This window comes from Schistocerca americana, chromosome 2, assembly GCF_021461395.2.
Source record: "Schistocerca americana isolate TAMUIC-IGC-003095 chromosome 2, iqSchAmer2.1, whole genome shotgun sequence".
NCBI lineage: Eukaryota > Metazoa > Arthropoda > Insecta > Orthoptera > Acrididae > Schistocerca > Schistocerca americana.
In genome coordinates, this window is record NC_060120.1 from 1,131,914,054 (window position 1) to 1,131,938,903 (window position 24,850).

At 40.8% G+C, this 24,850-nt stretch overlaps 1 pseudogene; it reads left to right on the forward strand.

Moving 5' to 3' along the window:
* Positions 1 to 24,850, forward strand: part of LOC124594729 — a 107,670-nt pseudogene that overhangs the window by 70,314 nt on the left and 12,506 nt on the right.

Here is a 24,850-nt window from a genome sequence, read left to right on the forward strand (position 1 = left end):
CCCCTTCTGCCCCAGTACCATAAAAAATCCCCATTTGCAGCTGAGGACTTTCTTGATCTCAGGCACATCCTATGTGGAGCAGCTGCAGTCACTACTGTTCTCCTTTTTGCCATAGAGGGTGGATCTCCTGTTGGTGAGGTTTCTACACTGTCGGCTTGTACACTTGATCCTGTGGGGGTTGGTGTTGCTGTTTCTGCTATTGATGACTGTTCTTCCTCCTTAAATGCTGCTGCTTCACAAGTTGGCGGTGGACTAACGTTTCCCACTTGAGTTGTAACTGCTGGTGCTGTCTTGCTTTTGTATAAAAGACCTGTTTGTGTTGATTCACATACAGGTGCTGCTGCATATGAAGTCTTCCCTTCAGCTGTTCCATTAGGTTTGAAGGAGTATTTTGACGACACTGTATGTATTTCTTCCAATGGTACAGTTTCAATGGGCACAGGTGCTTTTAGAATGATTGGAGGAGTGGTGTTTTCAAATAGTTTGAATGTTTCTGCTAATAATGCTTTAGCGAGTACACGTTTTCCTAGCCAGTTCCTGTGCATTCCATGCCGAGTAAAATGGTTTCTCTCTTCGGAATTACTGTCCAAAAACTTCACGTCCTTGAATGCTTTGCATACCTTTTGAAACATTCTGTTTGTGAATTTGATTTCATTATTTACACATGAACTGTTTATTAGGTCATGTCTATATGGGATGCTAACGATGATTGTTTTTCTTGGCGAGATTCTTTCCAGTGCATTTCGCAATGCTGTGATTGCATTTTTCGACTCATTTTTATAAACATCGTTAGCTCCAGCAATAATTACACAAACATCGTTTGGTTGAGGGCTTAAATCTTTAATTATTTGCTGGAAAGGAGCCCCGGGTTTTACTGTGGCAGTAACGGAAAATTTAGATTGCATATTCGTAAGAATAGTGGCTAAATCTCGTCCATGGCTGTCTGCAAAGATATAAACTTTTGGTTTTGTCTCGTCTTCTCTCAATAATTTCGTTTGTCGGTGTTTCTCTTGTGCAATGGGCGCAAACGAGTTTTTCGTAACTATAGCAGATATTGGAGCACTTTGAATTTCAGTAACGGTTTCTTTGAGAGTGTTGTAGTTTTCACTTTGTACATTTTTCACAAAAGGATTAAAATCGACATTCAAAGAATTAATTAACGATTCGATGTCATTCATATATTTTTTAGCTATTGCGAGTTCTTCTTTCAGCACATCAGAGATGAGTTCTTCAGTACCAGCATTATACATCTTGACTGCACTTTTTCGAGCACTGCACTTAACAAAGCCACATACACAATTCGGATTTATCACTTTTCTGTTGTTCATACACGATAGATGGATCCATATATGTGAAAAAGAGCACAAACAAATACCGCTATGAATACTGTTTTGGCAGACTATGCACTTTAAACTAAATGTAATACGATTTTCTATGGCACGATTTACTACTGCTTGCACACTCGACGCCAATTCCTGGGTGTATTGTATCGAGTTAGCTTTTTCAAATTTCCATGTGGGTTTATCAATGTATTTTGTAACTGATATTTCAGCACCAATGATAACTTATGTGAGCCAATGTACACTCCTTGAAAAATGTTTCAGTACTACTATTGAGTGATTCAGTGGTAATTTGTTCTCATCAGTGGAAAAGATGGATGGGTAAGGTTTTGTATCAGTTTCCATCTGCCTGCCCAAAACGTTTTAAATTCCTTGGCATCAAACTTAGATAATTTCTTGTGTGTTGATCCATTCGAACAATGGTTCTCTATTTTTGTCTCTATTTATGTATCTCCGGGTTGTGTTTTGGAATTAAAATCTTAAACATATACGTGCTGTCTAGTTGCTGTGTGTAAGACTAGTGTCAGACACTTTCCGTTAGGTGATTTGTGGACTGATGTAATAACCAGGCCTTTGAGTTTTATTCTAATTACTTCTACATCACTAATTTTCTGACAGCTTAAGCCAGCATAATCCAAGAGCTGTTTCTTTTTTCATTTATTGTGGTAGCACCTAACAATTGAGAGGAGTATTGATATTGCTTTATATTGCGTAATCTTGCATGTAGCTTCTGAATTATCACCTAAATGCATTTCCTATAGAGCTATAATACTGATGGCATGCTCATCATCTAATTTGCTTTGGTAACTGCATTTGTCACTTGTTAATCCTACGTTAATTTGCATAATATGGACACCTAGCCTGATAATTTTTGACTGTAAGCTCTGAGAAGTGCTGGACCATCTTTTGTGTACAGTTTTTGCTGTATGCTCCTGCAGTCACACTGCCTTGGTGGACCATCTCGGGGGTTGTCTACATGCCACACAACAGACTTTTTGGTGTCCCGTGTGAATGATTCACTGGTAAATATCCTGTCCCATACACTTTTGTTTGTAGACAATACTTCTGTGTTAGCTGAAAATAGAGCCAGGAAGCAGTAGTCTCAGTACCTCAGAGAATTAGTTTCAGGTAAAGTATATGGATCTAACATATCTAAAATGCACATGGTTTAGTTTGGAAACCACACAAACACCCAAATGTACACACCCGCAGTAGCTGCACGGGGTGGGGTGGGGGGGTTGGGGGGGGTGGGGGGGAGGGGGGGGGCAGAGTGATTGGAGAAGACAGTACATTGTCTGAATGGGAAAAGATTGGTGGGTACAGAAGAGAGAAGGGAAAAGGTGAAGTGATACAGTGGGAAACAAATTAGCAGAGGTTTAGGTCAGGTGGATGGCACTAGATGTGCTGGAGAGACAATTTCCACCTGCGTAGGTCAGAGAAACTTGCACTGGAAGGGAATATCCAAATGGTATATCTAGTGAAGCAGTTGTTGAAGTGGTGTACAGCCTCTTGGCAACTGCAATGTCAAGTCTGTGGTTTGCCACAGTTTGGTGCTGGACATTACTGCGAGTGAACAGTTGGTTACTTGTCATCCCTACATGGAAAATTGTATGGTAATTGCAGCATAGCTGATTTTTAACAGGTTGCTTTTGCACATGATCGTGCCTTTTATATGGTGGGAGATTCCTGTGACTGGACTGCTGTAGGAGGTGGTGGGTGGATCTGTGGGACAGGTCTTGCACCTGGGTCACTCACAGGATTAGGGGCGGACAAGGATGTTCTCTAGATTGTGTGGGCAGTGGAACATTACTTTGCAGGAATAGGGTAGTATCTTGAGTATAGTATACCCCATCTGAGATAGCCAAAGCCCCAGTGAAGGATGTGGTTGAGCTTTTCAAGGCCTGGGTGATTAGATGAGTGCTGACCATTGTCTGGTTAGCAGGGTTACAGGTGTGAAATGAGGAGATGGCACGGGAGATCTATTTATGAATGAGACGGATAGGATACTGTGGCTCTGGTAGTGCTATTGCCATATTTAGACAACTCCTGCTTTCCACTGGGGATAGTGAGTCCACGTGTGACAAGGCTGCATGGAAGAGCCTTTTTGACATGGAATGGGTGACGGCTGTCAAAGTGGAGGGAGGTACTGTTGGTGGTTGGTCCATTTGACATGTATTTATGGATATCGATGTCTAGTGATATGGCGCATTGAGTTGAGAATAATCAGGTTAAGATGATTTGGGAGTAGGTTTTTAGGTTATGGAAGAAGCAGTCTATACCATGAGTCCAGATCATGAAAATGTCTCAATTACTCTGAATCAGACAATGGGTTTTAGGTGTTGACAGGATAGGAAGGACTTCTCCTGATGGCCAATATAAAAGCTGGTATAGGATGGCACCATGCGAGTACCCATGGCAGTACTACAGATTTGTTTATACAGGGATAATCACTTAAAACCTGCACGACAAACATTGCAGAAATGGAAAGTGCTATTGATGTGTGGTTTTCACAGAATGGATTGGTAGTTGGGGGCTTATGCTAGTAACCAACCAACAGGTTGTAGTGATATTAGAAAGTGCATTTTTTGTGCAAACATAAACTTTTTTAAATGAAACTATGCCTATCGGTATTAACTAAAAGTAGGGTAAATTAGTCTATCAGCGGTGTTTGTTGCAGGAGTCTAGTGTGAGCCATTCATGAGATATCATATTTTGAAAAGGTCCCACGCCAACACTTGTACATTAGCTGTAAAGTTCCCACACCAACACTTGTACATTAGCTGCGGTAGCACACACCAAAGAACAGTCCAAGTCCATACACTAGTTATGTGGATTGTGACCAGTAATGAGACAATTGACCATCACAGGCTGTGTTCAAAATGAGCACTGGCAGCACCAGTATATGCTCCCATTCTGGTATGGAAAGACTGCTGCACACAAACCAGTATTTCAGCAGGGACAATCCGACAGGCTGCAGTAATACATCATTGCATATCATCAGATGTAGTTGGTATGCCCTTGTAGACAGTCTTTCAGCTTTCCCCATAGAAAAAAAGTCTGCAGGCATGAAATTTGGCGAATGGATCAACCGAGATACAGGTCCTCTACATCCAATCTAATGATTTGTAAACAGTTTGTGAAGCCATGTTGTACTTCGTGCACTGTGGGTTGTACAGCCATCGTATTGGTACCACAAGTTGCTCCTAGTCTGCAGAGGAATCTCTTCTAGCATCCGTGGAAGATGATTTGTTAGGAGGCTGTGATACTTGTGCACATTCAGTGTTCTTTCTAAGAAAAACGGGCCTATGAGCTGATGGTTCACTGCCTCACACCACATGTTTACACTCCAAGGATGCTGAGATTCCACCTGCCACAGCCAAAGACAATTGTTAACAGACCAATTGTGCTTATTTCAGCACTTTACCAGGCCACGATTGTTAAAATTTCCTTCACCACTAAACAAGATACATGATACATCTGGAGTATCCTGTCTTAATGCCCATGTATGGAAGTTAACACAATTCTCTTGATCAATTCCATGCAGCTCTTTATAGAAAGGGATACACCTATATCAATGGAGAATGCATAGGACACTTGCCCGATTAATGCCATTTCCACATGCGATTGTGCAAGAGGTAACATGTGGATCAACTACTTGTTTCATCTGTTATGTTGCTAAGAGTTAGGCTATGACTTCCACATAACTGGTTGAAGAGGTTGCCTAGCAACTACCCACACACACAAACACACTGTAAGCAAACAACATCATACCTAGCAACTACCCACACACACACACAAACACACTGTAAGCAAACAACATCATACCTAGCAACTACCCAGATTGAGTGGCACAAACTAGTATTGGTGTGGAAACTTTTAAAAATACTGTATCTCATTGACAACCTGTACTAGAATCCTGCAACAAACCCCACTGACATTCTGATTTACCATATTTTTAGTTTGTTAATGTCAGTAAGCACAGTTTCATTTAAAAAGTGTACATCTGCACAAGAAAGGATTTTTACAATATGTTGATTGGGTAACAGTAATGAGTCCCTGTCTACCAATCCATTCAGTCAAAGCCGCAAATCAATAGCACTTCATACTTGTGGTGCGAGCTTTAGGCATTTCACCCTGTGACTTGGTCTTCGGAAGTGAAATAATTGTGAGTCAGGATGTGTTTGGGGAAGGGGATTTGGAAAGAGGTGGTGGTTTTGGTATCAGGAGGATGTTTGGAAAGTGAGGCCATGGGCATGGGGGATGTTGTAAAATGATGTTGCATCCATAGTAACCAGCAAGGAGTCATGTGGTAGCAAAACAGGAACTGCAGAAAGGCGGTGAAGGAAGTAAGCACTGTCTTCACTGTAGGATGGGAGGTTACAGACAATGGTTTGCATGTGATGTTCAGTGGGAGGATTGTACCCAGCCACAGTTGGGCAAGTGGAGAGACCTGTGTAGTTGGGTTGGCGAATAGGTAAAAAGGAAGGAGTGGTGTGAGGAGGGAGATAGATCCAGGAGTCAGGTTATGGGATGGACTTAAGGTTTTGGAGAGCTGCTGGAGTCTTGTTGGAATTCACGGATGTGATCATGGTTGTAAGGTTTGTATGCAGAGGTGTTAGAAAGTTGGTGAAGACTCTCAGCCACATAGTCACTATGATTCATGAACACTGTGATGAAGCTTTTATCTGTAGGAAAGATGATAAGGCACGGATTGATTTTAAGGATATGGGTAGCTGTGTGTTAGATAGGAGTGATGTTGGTCTCACTAGGGAGGATTTAGGAAAGGAAAGTAAGGCCGGGTTAGAAGTGATGAATTCCTGAAAGATAACCAAGAGATGACTGGCTGGAATGGGAGGTTCAGGGTGGGAGGGAGGCTGGAACTGTTTTAAGCAAGGTTCTATGTGAGGTTTTTGTTGGCTGTTATTAGTGGGATGCATCATCATCATCATTTAAGACTGATTATGCCTTTCCGCATTCAGTCTGGAGCATAGTCTTGATCTATTTCAACAGTTTTTATACCCCTTCCCTTCCAACACACACACACTAGCCACCAAGGAAGAGCCTACAGCTTTGATTCAACCCCCCCCCCCCCCCCCCCCGCCTCTTCCAGTCATACCCTCATACCTCCCTAACGCACATTGAAGAAATTTCAGCTGCAGAGATTAGGTAAGGAAAGAAGGTCCTTTACAAGTCCAGCACACTTGAATTTAGGTTTTGGGCTAAAGGTGAGGCCTTTAGAAAGTACCAAGACGTCTGCAGGGCTAAGAGTTGTGGCAGAAAGGTTGACAACAGTTTTACAGGATTGGTGCTTAGGATGTATATATCTCATGGAGGATGGAGGAATTCGTTGCGATTGTGGAAGGATGAGTATCGAACAAAGCATAGTTAGGGAGGTATGAGGGTACGACTGGGGGGGGGGGGGGGGGGGGGCGAGGGGGTTGAATCAAAGCTGTAGGCTCTTCCTTGGTGGCTAGTGTGTGTGTGTGTGTGTGTGTGTGTGTGTGTGTGTGTGTGTGTGTGTGTGTTGGAAGGGAAGGGGTATAAAAACTGTAGAAATAGATCAAGACTTCACGACAACTAGCAGGTTTAAACGGGTGGGTGTTGTAATAGATATGTAGAGCTGGAGGTGATGAGGCTTTCACAGGATAGATTAGTATTGAGAGCTGCAGCAATCCAATCTTCAGACTACCACAGCAACAACAAAAAGGTCATAAGATGGAAACAATTTTGCATCGTAGTATCTCCCTGTTTCCACTCCATGTAGTTTTCACTTGTGGTAATGTGGCGTGTGTACAGAGATTTATCGGGTGTTGTTATTTTTATTGTACTGTATTAACAGGATTTATCAAGAGTGGTGATAACATCAATTTGTGACAATAAATCTTTGCCATGTGCAATCTATAATACTGTTGTTCCATTTGTAATAAACAATTTCTTTGATGCTGTTTTCCCAAATAAGCCTAAATTTTACTGTTATTCACATGGACAGAGGCAGAGTAAGACATGGGAGATAACTTCAGCTGATCTTCGAAGATCAATTTATTGAGACAGAGACAGTGTCATTATTATTATTGTTATTCTTTACTTCCTCAGACGTTAAGTCTGGTTAAAAATGGAAAGTGACGTGGACCTTGATAAAGCGTCACTTCCTTTCAACTGTATGGTATGTGTTATATTGCATTTAGGAACTTTCGGGTAATTGAACATGTATCAATAATTACTGATTTCTGTAGTTGTATAAATATGTTTGGATGTAGCTGTATTGCATTGATGTACTGGTGGATATTGTGTGGTATGACTCGTGTAGTTGATAGTATAATTGGTATAATGTCAACTTTATCCTGATGCCACATGTCTTTGACTTCCTCAGCCAGTTGGATGTATTTTTCAATTTTTTCTCCTATTTTCTTTTGTATATTTGTTGTATTGGGTATGGATATTTCGATTAGTTGTGTTAATTTCTTCTTTTTATTGGTGAGTATGATGTCAGGTTTGTTATGTGGCGTTGTTTTACCTGTTATAATGGTTCTGTTCCAGTATAATTTGTATTCATCATTCTCCAGTACATTTTGTGGTGTATACTTGTATGTTGGAACATGTTGTTTTAAAAGTTTATGTTGTAAGGCAAGCTGTTGATGTATTATTTTTGCGACATTGTCATGTCTTCTGGGGTATTCTGTATTTGCTAGTATTGTACATCTGCTTGTGATGTGATCTACTGTTTCTATTTGTTGTTTACAAAGTCTGCATTTATCCGTTGTGGTATTGGGATCTTTAATAATATGCTTGCTGTAATACCTGGTGTTTATTGTTTGATCCTGTATTGCAATCATGAATCCTTCTGTCTCACTGTATATATTGCCTTTTCTTAGCCATGTGTTGGATGCCTCTTGATCGATGTGTGGCTGTGTTAGATGATACGGGTGCTTGCCATGAAGTGTTTTCTTTTTCCAATTTACTTTCTTCGTATCTGTTGATGTTATGTGATCTAAAGGGTTGTAGAAGTGGTTATGAAGTTGCAGTGGTGTAGCCGATGTATTTATATGAGTGATTGCTTTGTGTATTTTGCTAGTTTCTGCTCATTCTAGAAAGAATTTTCTTAAATTGTCTACCTGTCCATAATGTAGTTTTTTTCTGTCGATAAATCCCCTTCCTGCTTTCTTTCTGCTTAATGTGAATCTTTCTGTTGCTGAATGTATGTGATGTATTCTATATTTGTGGCATTGTGATCGTGTAAGTGTATTGAGTGCTTCTAGGTCTGTGTTACTCCATTTCACTACCCCAAATGAGTAGGTCAATATTGGTATGGCATAAGTATTTATAGCTTTTGTCTTGTTTCTTGCTGTCAATTCTGTTTTCAGTATTTCTGTTAGTCTTTGTCTATATTTTTCTTTTAGTTCTTCTTATTATTGTTATTGTTATTATTATTATTATTATATTGAATTATTGTTAATTAATACCCCCTTAAGGAGAGCACCATCAATTTTCAAGGCTTTTTTTCTGTCTATTTCATTTGTCTTTCAAAAACTTCTCATATATTCATTGTGATTCCTCTTCCTCTCTTCTGTACCGTTCTTCCCCATTTTCTTCTCTTTCAATATCTGCTGAAATTTCTGTTTTCCAGTTTTTTACTCTGTATTTTTTCCTGTCTGTGATGTCTTCTGTGGAGATGTTTTGTTTCTTGAGGTCCTCCATGGTTTCCTATACCCAGTTGGTTTTCACTTTATTAGTCATAACTATATAAAAAATATTCTTGGTAAGTCTGTTTTTGTGCATAATTTGTATGTGTCTCTAGAACCTTGTCCTTCTTTACCTGGTGCTGTTTTTAATCCTCTGTTTGTATTTGTACAGTTCTTTTGTCAATATGTTTATCCAGATCCCCTCTCTCTGAACTGGCCTGTAGATCTTTCCTTCTGTTTTTCCATCTCTTTGATTTTTGTTCTTCCCTTCATGGCTGTTGTTCTGAGGTGTACAAGGCCTGTGGTAACTACTGTACTACAGTGTCTTAATTTGGCATTGATGGAAAAACTTCTTTTGTTATAATTGTTCCATATAAGTCTGAATACCTTATGTAGTTTTGTGATTCTTTTTTCATTGGATGTTGAGTTCAGTCTTATTTTCTGAGTAATCTCTTCCAGGCACTGGAAACTTTCTTCATGTGATATCTTCCCATACTTTGTTACCAGTGGGTGTCTGTCTCTTTACATTGTGTCAATGTACAAGTTTTTTTCATTTGAGATTTGTAGTCCCGTTTTGATTGAGATTTGATAAAGAGTTTGTAGAGCTTTTTTGTCTTCTTTTCTGTTATTTGTTATGATGGCTATATCATCAGCAAAGGCCAGACATTTTATCTACATGTGCATATATATTTCGAAAGTCATGGTGTGGTGTGTGACATGATCTGACTACACGTAGAGTGCAGTCTTTGTTTGGCACGGCACTTGGAGGGCGACAGTTCAGTCTTCACCCATCTGTCTCTTTTGTCCCATGTCCTGATTATTTTCTCCAAAACTGAGTTAAATAGAGTGGGTGATGGCCATCCTCATGCCTCACTCCTGTCTTTACTTTGAACGGTTCATAGATCTCTCCCATGAACTTCACTTTCAATATTGCATTTTTCATGTTTCTTGTCATATTAACATCAAAGATAATGATAATGTGCAAGAATAATGTAAGGCTAGCATCTTTTTAGTCACATGTTTCTGCTGATACAGCTTATATTGTACACCTGGAAAAACAATGTCAATTTTGTTCTGATGACAACACATGTCACCTGGGAATAGTAGATGTACTGGCAATGGTTTCAGTGTCATCCGCCAACAGATAGTGTAATGGCATAGCTATCAGAGTGCTATATGTGTCTACCCTTTAATAGGAAATGCTCACAGCCAGTGTGATGCAGACATGTGAAGCAAGCAGGCAACCATGCCAGGAAGGCACACTCGTGATTCTTATAGCCAACGAGTGAGTTTAAAAAGGGGTCAAATTGTGGGCTTCCGAGTGGCAGGATGGTCCTTTCGGGGGAATTGCCACACAAGTTGGATGTGCTGCGTCAGTTATGCAACATTCCTAGTATCAGTAGTCACGTGAACATTCTCACACACGTAGTCGAGGTTCTGGACATCCACACAGCACAGATGCTCACTAGGATTGTTGTACTGAAAGGGCAGCAGTTGCAGATCGTACGGCTACCACAGCACAGATAAAAGGTCTTGTGAGGCCCAGATGTGTCAACACAAACTGTTGCGAAGCAGTTATTGCCAGTTGCGTTACGGACGTGCACACATCTATCCCGTCTTCCAATCGTGCCTCAGCACTGACATGTATGGTTAGAGTGGTGCCATCAGAGGATCTCTTTGAGGATGGCATGGCACGCCATGGTTGTAAGTGATGAAAGCAGATTCCGCTCGCAGACAAGTGATGGTCGTATCAGCAAATGACATAAATCTGGTGAGCACTCTCTTGTAGAGTGCATTAGTCCAAGATACAGTGGCCCCACCCCAGGCGATAAACTACAACTCTCATTCGTCTGTGGTGTTTCTGCACTTGGTACATACAGAATGATGTTACACCCGTTATTTTTGCATTCTTGCAACTGGAAGGTAATGTACTGTTCCAACAGTACAGTGTTGACCCACACACTGCCCACGAAACTCAGTGTTCTCAGAAAGATGAACAGTGACTTCCCGGGCCACCATGTTCTACGAGTTTGTCTCCAACCGAGCACATGTGGGAACATGGGATGAGAAGTGACTCGTGCAACTTGTCAACCAACAACTCTTACATAACTATCTGAACAGATTGAGCATGTGTGACATAATTTATCTCAGGACAGTTTTTGCCATCTGTACTATCGACTGAATGCTATAGTCAGTGCCTGCATTATCACCAGTGAGGGCTACACCACATACTAATGTGTGTGTTTTGGCATGGGTCGATACATGCTAGCTGAGAAGCATTTGCAGTATTGATCTGTAAATGTGATCATTTCATGTACTCCATATGCACTGTTGCAACATTAAATCTGGAGTGAATTTTCTTCTGGCAGTGGGCACAAACTTTTACCTCACAACTTTGATACATTTTACTTTTTCTTTTTCTTATCCCCTGCTATCACAGTCTCAGCATGTTAATGTGGATTTGGCAGTATTAGTGGTAAATTGTGGCCAGATGCCCTTTCCATGCCACCTCCCCCCTCCCCCCCAACCTTCCAACCCACACCAGGGTGAAAGGTATGTACCCTGTATCTGTATGTATCTAATATTATCGTGTGTGAAAGTGTGAGAATGTTTTCAAAATGTTTGAGGATCATGTAACTGATGTGGGGTGTGCATACCAGTCTGCTATTCATCTAGTTGGATGTGGACAACAGCTTAAAAATCATGTCAACACTGGCTCTAGCTGCATGCTAACGTTGGCATCTACCCAGCAGTATTACAATTTCGATAGAGTACAGTAGAGTTTTAATGATTTATACAATACTTTTATGTCATGAATTTTAGAAAATTGATTGAAGATGTCTTTCTGTTGTTGTTTAATTTATGATATAGCCGCAACAGAAAATCCAACAGAATATGTTAATTATTCTGGTCTTGTTCATTTCTGTATATGTTCTGTGTTAAAGTAATTGTTCAGACGCTTACAACATAAAAGTTAAAGTAAGGTCTATGATGGCAGGCAGTGACTGGGCTGTTGTCCTGACAGCAGGTAGGGTGCAGCCTTTGTTCACCGTGGCACTAGGAGGGAGAGGGTTATGGCCTATCACCCCAGCTTCCTTTTACCCCTGGGAAACATCCCCAGAAATCATCTGATAGCAGGTTGGTGTCACCTGGGGTGATCCTGCAGTCACTGGAACAAGGAAAAATCCCCACTTTTATGTTTTATGGGGAATCGAGCCCAGGACCTCCTGATTGGAGTCTAGTGCGCTACCCACTAGACCTCCACAACCACCGTGCTTATGGGATATGAAATGTCTGCATCTATATGACTACTCTGCATTTCACAAATCAGTGCCTGACAGAGGATTTATCAAACCACTTTCATACTGTTTCTCTACCGTTCCACTCTTGAACAATGTGTGGGGAAAAGTAACACTTAAATTGCTTTGTGTGATCTCTGATTTGTTGTGTTTTATTATAACGATCATTTTTCCCTATGAAGGTGAGTGCTATGAAAATTAAAATGTTTTTGCATTTGGAGGATGAAGTTGGAGACTGGAATTTTGTGAAAAGATCTTGCCACAGCAAAAAAGTATTTCTTTTTGTGATTACCATCTCAACTCGCATATCATGTCTGTGACTCTCTCTCTCCTAATATTTTACAATAATACAGACTGAGCTGCCCTCATTTTGACTTTGATTTCCTCCATCATTCATATCCCATGGTGTACTTGTGCATTGTCATCTTGAAACACAACCAATGATCATCCAAATGTCGACTATATGACAGGTCAGTAGTTTCGAGGATCCTGTCATCAAATTGCTCAGCCCTCAAATAGCCTCATTAGAAATGATATGTGTCAGACATCTGTATACCATACTGGCCCAAAACATGACTGATCCATCTGCCTGCTAAACTTAAAAGACTGGACTGCAGGTCTGAAACTCATTTTTCACTGGAGCGGACACAAATGAACAAGAATTCTCTGTGGCTCTGAACAGTAGCTGAGCACAAGCAGACACCATTCTGTTGCATTTGGTTAGCATTCACAGGTGTTCACTCATGTTCTGCCCATTATCAGTCCTTCGATGAACTGTCAAACGAAGTCTCCATCATCTCTGCATTGGTGAGAGCAGGAGAGAAAGAGCTAAATTTTGGTGTTTCATCAGTGAACTTTTGTCTTCAACTCAAGATCTTTGAGCAGCAGAATGGTCTGAAGAGAATGTAATGTTTCTGATAACAGAATAGATGCTCGTGAATTCCAAGATGTCCACACCATAAATGCCAAATAAAAAGAAATGCAATTGACAGAGAGTTTCCGAGGTACTGGGAACATGAGAAAGATGATAATTACAATAGATACTTTCATCAGCCAGGAATGGAGTGAATAAGCACGAGCTTCGTATTTGTTTTTATTAAAAAAGAACAGCACAACAAAGTTCCTTGAAAGTAAACATGTACAAAAATGTATCCATCATGCTGATTAAAATTGCGTACATACCCCACACGAGCTTTGTATTTGTTTTTATTAAAAAAGAACAGCACAACAAAGTTCCTTGAAAGTAAACATGTACAAAAATGTATCTATCATGCTGATTAAAATTACGTACATACCCCACAAGCCACCTTAGTAATTTCTTGCCCTGTTCCACTGACAAATAGTGCTAGGAAAAATGATAGTCTATATACCTCTGTACAAGCCCTAATTTCTCTTGTCTTTGTGGCCTTTACATGAATTGTAAATTGGTCGCTGTAGGATCGACCTAAAGTCAGCTTCAAGTACGAGGTACCTAAATAGTTTAATAGTGTTTTGTGAAAAGAATATCATCTTCCCTCCAGGGGTTGCTATTTGAGTTCATGAAGCATCTCTATAATACTTATGTGCTGGTCAAACTTACTGGTGACAAATCTCTGAATTGGTTCAATGTCTTCCTTTAATCCAATGTCGTGCAGATTCCAAACACTCAAGCAATGCTAAAGAATGGGTCACACTAGTGTTGTGTCCTTTAGAGATAAGCTACACTTTCCTAAAATTCTTGCAATAAACCAATTTGTCCATTTGCCTTCCCTACAACCAATTTTGCTTGTTTCATGTTTTACTGCTTTGGAACATTATGCCTAGGTATTTAATTGACATGACTGTCAAGCAGCATACTACTGATGCTGTATTCAAACATCATGGGATTTTTTTTTCCTTCTCATCTGCATTAACCTACATTTTTTTATATTTACAGTAAGCTTCCATTCATCTCACCAATCACAAATTTTGTCCAAGTCATCTTATATCCTCCTATAGTCACTCAATGGCGACATTTGCTCATACACAATAGCGTCATCAGCAAACAGCCTCATAGTGCTGGCCACGTTGGCTGTCAGATCCTTAATGTACACTTATTAGCCAAAACATTATGACCACTGCCCACTGCGAGTTGGATGCTGCCTGGTGGCATTGGGGGCTTGTGATGCAGTAACAAAAATATGTAAATAGAGCAGACGCAGATGGGGGCTCACTTTAGGGAAGATATGGGCTGCAAATGGGGAAATCAGTTGAGATAAGTGATTTTGATAAATGGCAGATTATTATTATGCTGAGCCTGTGACACACATCTCAAAAGCGGCAGTGCTGGTCAAATGTTCATGAGCTATCTATCACTAGGTGCTAAATGGTTAGACATCCATGACTCTTCACAGTACTTGGGGTTTGGAGGCATGTCTGGCTGCAATGTGGATAGATGGTGATTTGTAGCACAATGCTGGTGCACGCACAAGTGTTCCATAGCACACTGTTCATTGTAAATTCTGGAACACGGAGCTCCGCAGCAGACCACTCCTACATGTTCACATGTCTACCCAACAACATCATCAGTTGTGATTGCAGTGGGCACAGGACCATTCGGATTAAACCATCAATCAATGGAAATTTTGGCTCTTTGGGTGAATCCCATTTTTGCTACACTAGGTTGGTAGGTGTCTCCACAAAAACCATCATTGAGGTGAATGGCAGCTCCAAATGTGCAGCACACCACGGATGCTGGCTGGTGGGAGCAGCATTATGCTTGGGAGACATTCTCCTGCACTTGCATGTAGTAATCGAAGACATGCTGACAGCTGTGAATCACCTATGTCCCTTCATGCTTGATGTCTTCCCCGACAGTGATGTAATCTTTCAGCAGTGTAAATGTCTGTGTCTCAGAGCCAGAATCATGCTACAGAGGTTTGAAAAGCATTATAGTGACGTCATGTTGATGTCTTGGTGGCCAAATTTGCCTGATGTAAACCTAAAGAACCCATCTGGATCGCTATCAAGCATCATTACCACGTATGCAAATCAGTGATATGTTATTTACGTGAATTACAAGACCTGTGTGTAGACATCTAATGTTTCATACCTCCTCAAACCTTACAACAAGCTGTCTGATCCCTGATATGCAGAATCAGTGATGTATTTTGTCCCAAAGATGGACAAACAAGCTATTAAGCAGGTCATAATGTTTTGGACCACCAGTCTAAACAGGATATTACAAAAAGGTACAGCCAAACTTTCAGGAAACATTCCTCACACACAAAGAAAGAAAATATGTTATGTGGTCATGTGTCTGAAAACGCTTACTTTCCATGTTAGAGCTTATTTTATTACTTTTCTTTAAATCACATTAATCATGGAATGGAAACACACAGCAACAGAATGTACCAGCATGACTTCAAACACTTTGTTACAGGAAATGTTCAAAATGTCCTCCATTAGTGAGGATACATGCATCCACCCTCCGTCGCATGGAATCCCTGATGCGCTGATGCAGCCCTGGAGAATGGCGTATTGTATCACAGACGTCCACAATATGAGCATGAAGAGTCTCTACATTCGGTACCGGGGTTGCGTAGACAAGAGTATTCAAATGCCCCCATAAATGAAAGTCAAGAGGGTTGAGGTTGGGAGTGTGTGGAGGCCATGCTATTGGTCGGCCTCTACCAATCCATCGGTCACTGAATCTGTTGTTGAGAAGCGTACGAACACTTCGACTGAAATGTGCAGGAGCTCCATCGTGCATGAACCACATGTTGTGTTGTACTTGTAAAGGCACATGTTCTAGCAGCACAGGTATGAAATCATGATAACATGCTCCATAGAGTGTAGGTGGAAGAACATGGGGCCCAATCAAGACATCACCAACAATGCCTGCCCAAACGTTCACAGAAAATATGTGTCGATGACGTGATTGCACAATTGCGTGCAGATTCTCGTCAGCCCACTCAAGTTGACAGTGAAAATTTACAATTTGATCACGTTGGAATGAAACCTCATCCATAAAGAGAACATTTGCACTGAAATGAGGATTGACACAATGTTGGTGAACCATTCGCACAAGTGTAACCGTGGAGGCCAATCAGCTGCTGATAGTGCCTGCACACGCTGTACATGGTATGGAAACAACTGGTTCTCCCGTAGCACTCTCCATACAGTGACGTGGTCAATGTTATCTTGTACAGCAGTAACTTCTCTGACACTGACATTAGGGTTATCGTCAACTGCACGAAGAATTGCCTCGTCCATTCAGGTGTCCTTGTCGTTCTAGGTCTTCCCAGTCGCTTAGTCATAGGCTGGAATGTTCCGTGCTCCATAAGATGCCGATCAATTTCTTCGAACGTCTTCCTGTCGGGACACCTTCGTTCTGGAAATTTGTCTCGATACAAACGTACCGCGCCATGGCTATTGCCCAGTGCTAATCCATACATCAAATGGGCATCTGCCAACTCTGCATTTGTAAACATTGCACTGACTGCAAAACCACGTTCCTGACAAACACTAACCTGTTGATGCTACGTATTGATGTGCTTGATGCTGTTACTGTAGAGCAATGAGTCGCATGTCAACACAAGCACCGAAGTCAACATTACCTTCCTTCAATTGGGCCAACTGGCGGTGAATCGAGGAAGTACAGTACATACTGACGAAACTAAAATGAGCTCTAACATGGAAATTAAGCATTTCCGGACACATGTCCACATAACGTATTTTCTTTATTTGTGTGTGAGGAATGTTTCCTGAAAGTTTGGCCGTACCTTTTTGTAACACCCTGTATAGAGAATGAGAGTGATCCTATCATACTTCCCCGGGGCACTCCTGAGAATAACCCCAATACCCCTGCCTCTGATGAACACTCACCATCAAGGACGACATTCTGGCTTCTACTACACAAGAAGTCATCTCGAGCCATTCACATATCTTGAAACCTAATCTGTAATTTCAGACCTTCATCAACAGTCTGCAGTGGCGCACTGTGGCAAACACTTTCTAGAAACAGCAATGTGGAATCTGCCTGTTCCCTTCATCGCTGATTTGCAGGATATCTTGTGAGAAAGGAGCAAGTCGAGTTTCACACGAACGATGATTTCTAAATCTGTGCTGATTTGTGAACAGAAGCTTTTCTGTCTCGTGGAAATCAAAGTGAAAATACATTCAAGAATTCTGCAGCAAACCATTGTTAAGGATATTGGATTGTAATGTGGGTCCATTTTTTTACTCTTCTTATATACAGGAATTACCGTGCTTTTTTCCAATTGCTTAGGACTTTGCATTAAGCAGGAAATTACAATAAATGCATGCTAAGAACAGGACCTATGCCATAGTGCACTATTAGTCGAGAGACCCATTGCTGAAATTTTGACATTATGTTGGCTAGACAGTAGGTTGGAGGATTCAGTTCTGATACTGCACAGCTCTCAAATTATACTTACTAGTTATTAGAGGCATTTGATATCCATAGGTGACGCCAGACCAAAACCAGACTGACTCAACTATGTGCTGAATCTGTGGGTCTTCACACTTGAGACATGCATTGGTACCTGGCCATTTCCGCACCCTTCTACAAGGATCATCAGGTATCAAAGAAATGCTTCACTTATTGTGAAAGGAATACAATACCACTGATCCAAGTTCCGCTGGAGGACACCCTGTATCACCACTAGTAATTTCCTTTCCTGTTGCGCCACAAACAGAGTGAGGGCAAAATGACTTGTCTATATGCCTATTAGTCGCAGTAGATTGTTCTGCAGTCAGCGTCAACAGCCATTTCTCTAAATTTTCTCACTAGTGCTCCTTAAAAAGATTGTCGCTTGCCATCCACCGGTTTCCATGTACACCACGATTCTTTGTGCACTACATTCCCTGGGGGTTTGTACTGTAGTACATAATGGACACCTAGAGACCCCACTGAATGTGTCGAGATGGTTGTGTACCGTGTGAGTCAACACAGCTCTCCCCATTATCTGCAAAAAAAGTCACAGTGCAGTTACAGTAAGTTCCCGAGGTATTACCTGTCAGCTATAATTTGAAGTTAGCAGTCATCAGTTGTTGTTGGCTCTGAGCAATCTCTGTAGTGCTGATTTTTAACATTTTGTTACTGCAAAGGCTGTGGAATGTTCATTTGATGTCGCTGTAGCGTTTGCCAATTGTGTGGTAACTTTCCATGCTGACAAGCATTCTTACTGTAAAGTAACAATGCCTGGGCAGTCTTTAAGCATTAACGCTTTAATCCCTTTGCAACGTCAAATTTTTTGATGTTATATTGGACATGTGATCAGTTTGTTTATTTATTTATTTTTGTAATTTTATTTTTGTGGTTTAGTACAAAAACTGTAGTGGTAGTGTATTTCTCCTAGAGCCCTTTTGTGAGCTGCTATTTTCCTCTGTGAAAATGAGGCAATTTTTTTTTCCAACTACACAAGTGACGATAGTAGTGATCTGACAATAAACAAAAACTGTTTGTTGTAGCAATTTTTATGCATCTGGTACAGTGTACTATCACAAGATACCAGGTACATCTACAGATGGTAATATATATTCCCAAAAGCTTTGTAAAACCACTAAGTGGTTGGCAAATATGCTTCCCGAGATTCACAAAAGACATAATTGTGTTTACTCGAATCTAAGCTGCACTTTTTTCCGGTTTTTGTAATCCAAAACACTGCCTGCGGCTTAGAATCAAGTGCAAAGTAAGCGGAAGTTCTGAAAAATGTTGGTAGGTGCCGCCACAACTAACTTCTGCCGTCGAATATATGTAGCACTACACAGGCATGCTTTGCAGGCACAAAGATAAATACTGGCGCCAAAACCTATGCGTCAGTAAACAAACTAAAAAAAAACAGGGGTGGGGGTGGAAGACGAGCTTTTTTCTCTGCCCCAAGGTTCAACCACTGCATTTCCATACTTTATCCAACGAAGTAAATACAAATTCCGTATTCTTCATCTCCGAATGTTGCAGCCTTTCAATGTACTATGAAAATCTGACTGGAAGACTGTTTGGGATGTTTGTCAATATGGCCAAGTCTACGTTCTGAATTTTTGTCCTACCTGTGACAAGAGATGGTTGTTAATAGCAACTTTTGTGAATTGTGAATCACATCCAGTATTCTCTTCACCATAAGAATAATTCGAATGTAAACATTTTGCCATGTATTCCTACATGTTTCCTGCTATCTCATTTAAATCCTGTCTTCCTAATAAACTATGAAACTAGAGTGAGACAACAGCAAACGCGGAAGAATATATATATCATGTCATGTTTATATTCGTATTATTCCTATGCTGAATAGTGATACAGTCAGATATGAAGCACGGCAACTGACTAGATTTTTAAACCTAAGATGGCTCTAATTTCTGTGCAGAATGTAATGCACTAAAGAGGCGTCTGCAAAAATTTTCAAACGGAGAAAATTTTTCGCTAAACTTTTGTTTGGAACATCTATCATATGCAGTCTATGGTTCTTGTTGATCATTATCAAAGAAACCAGCAGTGTAAGTAACAACAAACAGCAGTCTCTTGCCATTGTTTCACTGATGAGATGATTCCTCTCTCTTTTTTTTTTTTTTTAATTGTAAGCGGCAGTAGCGTGCGCAAAAGCAAGCCATCCCGCGAGCGGCGACAGGCCGTAAACACGCATAATCAGAATGCGACAAACAATGCATGGCACAGTATGATAATGCGTTTTGAGCTTAGAGTGACGGAAACACCTATAACAAAGAGAATGGCACTTATCAGATCAAAGAAAAATAAGCAATCAATTCAAACCAGACGACGCACGTGAAAAAGGCTCTCTAGTATAAATATGGATGGAGAGCCTGACGCATAGCAATGACTACGTGGTAAAGCTTAACTGCTAAGTTTACCACACGCACCAAACTTCTGTAGCTGTATCGTCATTCATTCGACCTACATTGTCTCAGGTTGAAAGGGCTACTCTGAGATGAACAGGTTGCCACAGGAGAGTAATGCATGGACTTTAACTGTTAGTTGCCCTGAATGTGAGTCCAGTGAGCTCACCACTGTGCCACCTCGCTCGATATATTTTGAGAGAAGTTCCTGATTTAACCATTTCACAGGATGTGGGAAGTGTACTTCCCATCAACTGTATTTCTTTACTGTATTCCTGAGAACACATCATACGAGCTCTGTATGCACCTGGCACCTGATGTTAGTTTGCTGCACCAGCTGAACTTTCTGTCTGTTATGAAATGTAGCTTTTAATTGTCATTAAATGTCACTTGTTCCTTTCAGAAGCAGTTGCAAATATACGTGCCACCAAATAATGTTGTTTTGAAGGCCACTGGGAAGTATGCTTACTACCAAAGTAATTTTTCCGTGATACAAGGGGAATATACTTACCACAAAATTAATTTCTTTTTTGGACTGCAGAAAAGATACTTACCACCAACTGACCATACTTACCACTAATTTAGTTGTTTTACTATGCTCTTGGGAAAATGTTGTACCTCCTCTGGATGTGGTTGACCTTTTGTGATAATATGCTAAACAACTGGTGTCTGTTTGTCATGACATCAGTGCTGTTGTCACTTGTTACAACAGAACACATTATTTCATTCTGCAATATATGCTATTGTGACTTGTCTCAGCTCGTTTCTTTAAGCAGTGTTAAATGAAGTTTCTAGGATTGTAAAATAGATAGTCAAATAAAAACAGAAAATTCCTTTTTTTCACATGTAGTAGTAACTCATAACAGCTTACTAAAGACAGTGGGAAGTATACTTACTACTATAGTTTTTTGCTCCTAAATCACAAAAATAAAATAATCAAAAATTAAATTTAGTTGAAACTTCTAAAATGATACCAAAACAATTAACTTTACAGGGCTGCTACAAAAAATGTGCCTACAAATGGGTTAAAAACAAAGTATGCAAGCTGTGGGGGCAGTGTGAAACTTTTTTAAGCACTGTATTTGAAAAATATTATTCATTTTGTTCCACTTCTAGAATGTTAGGTTTTGTGGATTCTTGCCTGTACATTAATGGGTGTGGATGCGTTCAGTGGAGGCAAGTGTGTCGTGTATGATTTTTCTCAGTAAATATGTCCTACTGACGTTGCAGTATATCTCCAATGTTCTGGATGCATCAAATGAAGTTTAAAAGACAGCTAACTGCTGCTGCTGGTATGCCTCTTCATGTAAATGTCAGAGTTACTATTATTATTCAATACAAAAAGGAAGATTACCAGCTTAGCAATTTGCTGAAAATGAGTTCATTAAAGGGAATATTACAATTAACATCCTGTTAACGACAAATTAATTAGAGATGGGAAGCAGCCACAGATTGGAGAAGGAAATTAATACATTTCATACTGTGCTCGAGCACAGGCAATAAAAAACAGTGAGCAAACATGATGCGTGTACTTGTTGCCTCAGGGTCTCCTGCGAAGCTGAGGTGCTTGAGTAAGCTACATCACACTGCTTCGTTGTGTGCTTGTTGTCAAGCCAGTTTATGAAGTACACATCCCTCTTCATTTTTATATAACTTTGTTTTGAATGCACTGTACAAGAATATTGAATACCTTGAAAATTATCGAGTTCAGCCATTCATTCACATGTAATATTCCAACAGCTCCATCACCGATGAGAGCCTTCAGGGGTGTAAAACGAGTAAGTGAGAAGTGCCACTGAACTACTAACAACCATTTTCATCTACTACTAATCTGCTCACATTAATCATTATTCAAGGGGATCAGTTCTACATCATTTTATTTTTATAAATATACAGAGAAGCAACTACTTGAAAAAAGCCAATGCTCTGCTACTTAAACTGCTCTGCCACTATTTTGATTTAATACTTCATGCTAAATGGGCATTTAATTCTACACAGGACACTGTCATCTAAACTTATTCTGATAAATTCATATACTTCCTTCCTGTGCAATGTCCTTTATGCTGTCAATGCCACGTTGGGACCAGTACAGTAGTTTCTGTTCCGTGGAGAACCAACCGTACCTGCACATAGGCTATTATTATGATGGAATCACCACTTCAAAAGGCATTCCAAAGCTGCTGCCAGCTTCCCTCTGTGGAGTAAACCATCTACCATTCCTGTCTGGTCCTAGAGAATATGTTGCATGGCTAAATATGGTTTTCTGTTAGAAAGTGTTTGTGCGTTGTGTATCTGAGGTGGGACAGGTAGGTAAATTCACATATCCAGGTAAATTATTGGTGGACTGGCTAATAAAACATTTTTTACTTTAAATTTGAATATTTGGGGATTTCCAGATTGCTCCTAATTTCGGCTGGGAGATGTTAAAAGGGTGTTGCACCTGAATATAAAACAGTTTTCTTAACCCTAAGCTCTTTACGGGTGTCAGTCCTATTGAGGAGGGGTACTCCTGGGCTGTGCACCTGAGTTTCTCCTGGGCCACCTGCAGCATCTGTACTTGTAACATGCCAAGGTCATTATACGAGTGATCAATTGGCCATAAAGAGGTTTGGTTGGATATGTTTATGTTTAGTGTGCAATACTGCTTTCCCGTATTGCCAGTTGGTCAGCTAGATATTTGCAGCTGGCAATGCCATTTAGTTTTGCTGTAATGCAGGGATTCACCAGTGTTTATTTTGTCTGTGAGCTTGTGCTGTCCACAGGTGATTAATTGTCCCTAGATAGAAGTGTTTTTCAGCAGTTGTGTTTTCACCCGTGGTTGTGGTCGTAGTTTCCCAGGTTAAGAATGAAGTGATTGTCAGAGTGTCTCAAGTTCCTGTACAGTAGTGTGGTGAGTTTTTTGAATATCTGTGTGTGAGTCTCAAGGCAGTATTCTCTGTGAAGGTCGACAGTGTGTGTGGACTGTGGTGCACTTCGTTCTGTATCACCTGTAGGCGGCACAGGCGGTCAGAGCCACGTAACCCCAGACTGCAGCTGCATGTATCATCATGGGTCTAATCAGTATCACGTACACGGACCTCGATATCCTCCTATTCAGTGTGCTTTACCTGTTGAGCTTAGAGTAACACTGTTTGAGCCTTGCATTTGCTCAGTTGGCCTGTCACTGAAGTATTTGACTTTCACACTGAAACGTATTGGGCGTGTGTGTAGTGTTATTTGTCTGCAGTCTTAATGTGGGGTCCTACCCACTCATCTCATATAGGGTGCCTAAAGGATGCTGCATTCTCAAAATGCTATACAACAATTCAAGCAAACAACATTAATAGTTTTTATTACAAATAAGAAGCTTGACAATGCTTGACCTGGAATTTACAATGGTGTCGCAAGCAATAGGCGACATGCAGTATAAATCCGAGTCCTTTGCTATATACAATGTTCGTGCAAGTTTCACACACAGCTTGTGGATCACTAGTAACTGTTATTGTAGCATTCTGCGCTAGGCCTGTCCGTATACTGTCCTAATCCTGTCCAAATACTGAGTGGCCGAGGCTGGCAGGAGTGGCACTTATATTCTCTTTGTCTAGGGGCCTGCTCCCATTGTGGTGTGGTCCTTGCCAGTGGGCTATTCGCTGACGGTGTGTTCACTGCCTTCTTTGCTCTTGCGATCTTAATTTTCATTCCAGTGCTTGTGGGTATGCCAGAACACTTAATGATTGTGCAGTTGTTATGGTTTGTCAGTGAACAGAACTGCTTCACACTTGTCAGCATTTGCTTTAACACACTGTCGTTCCAGCTAGGCAGTTTTGTTTGCAGTTGCGAATTATGCCTGATGGTTTCCAGTCTTGCACTAGGATGGTAGTGTCATCTGCGTAGATGGTTGCCATTGTGTTTTGTTCAGTTGGAAAGTCATTGACATAGAGATTAAACAAGAGGGGCCCTTGGATGCTGCCTTGGAGTACTCTCACTTGTATACTGTGTTGTGTTGACTGTTTGCCCTGAATGTCGGTGTTGAAGCTTCTGTGAGTGAGATATGAGTGTGTAAGGTGTACGAGCTCGTCGGAGAGACTAGCAGTGCAGAGTTTGCGAATGAGACGATTGTTCCGTAAATGACTGAAGACCAGGAACAGTGCTCCTGTAGCTTTATGGTGTTGGGGGTGTGTGTAATATGTTCTACTACACGGAGGAGTTGTTGTGTTGTGGAGTGGTGATTGCTGAATCCAAATTGCTCCAGTCTCAGCGAGTCATTGGTGTTGCAGTGCATAGTAAGATGTTTGAGAATCATCTTCTCAACAATCTTATTCAGGGAGCTCAGCAGGCTGATGGCTCCATAATTTTGTGGTAGGGAGTGGTATTTCCCTGGCTTCCTGAACATCAGGACAGGGAAGTGTTGATGTTGTAGAATGGTATTCATCACATGTGCGAGATGCTCTATAGCTTTATTCGTGAACTCCTGGGTGACATGGTTTTGAAAGTGATTGGGACCAGGAGCTTTTCTAGTTGTTTTGTGCTTAATAACCTGTGTAATTTCATGTGTAGCAGTATGTATTGTTACATTGCAATTGGGCTGGGTTACAGGCCATGTAACCTCCTGGTCCATTTCAAGTAGCAGTGCTGGATTGGAAGGAGCCAGATTCAGTGTGAATGATGTTGCTAGTGTTCTGGTCATCAGCTCATGCTTCCCCTCCATGGAGTATGCTGG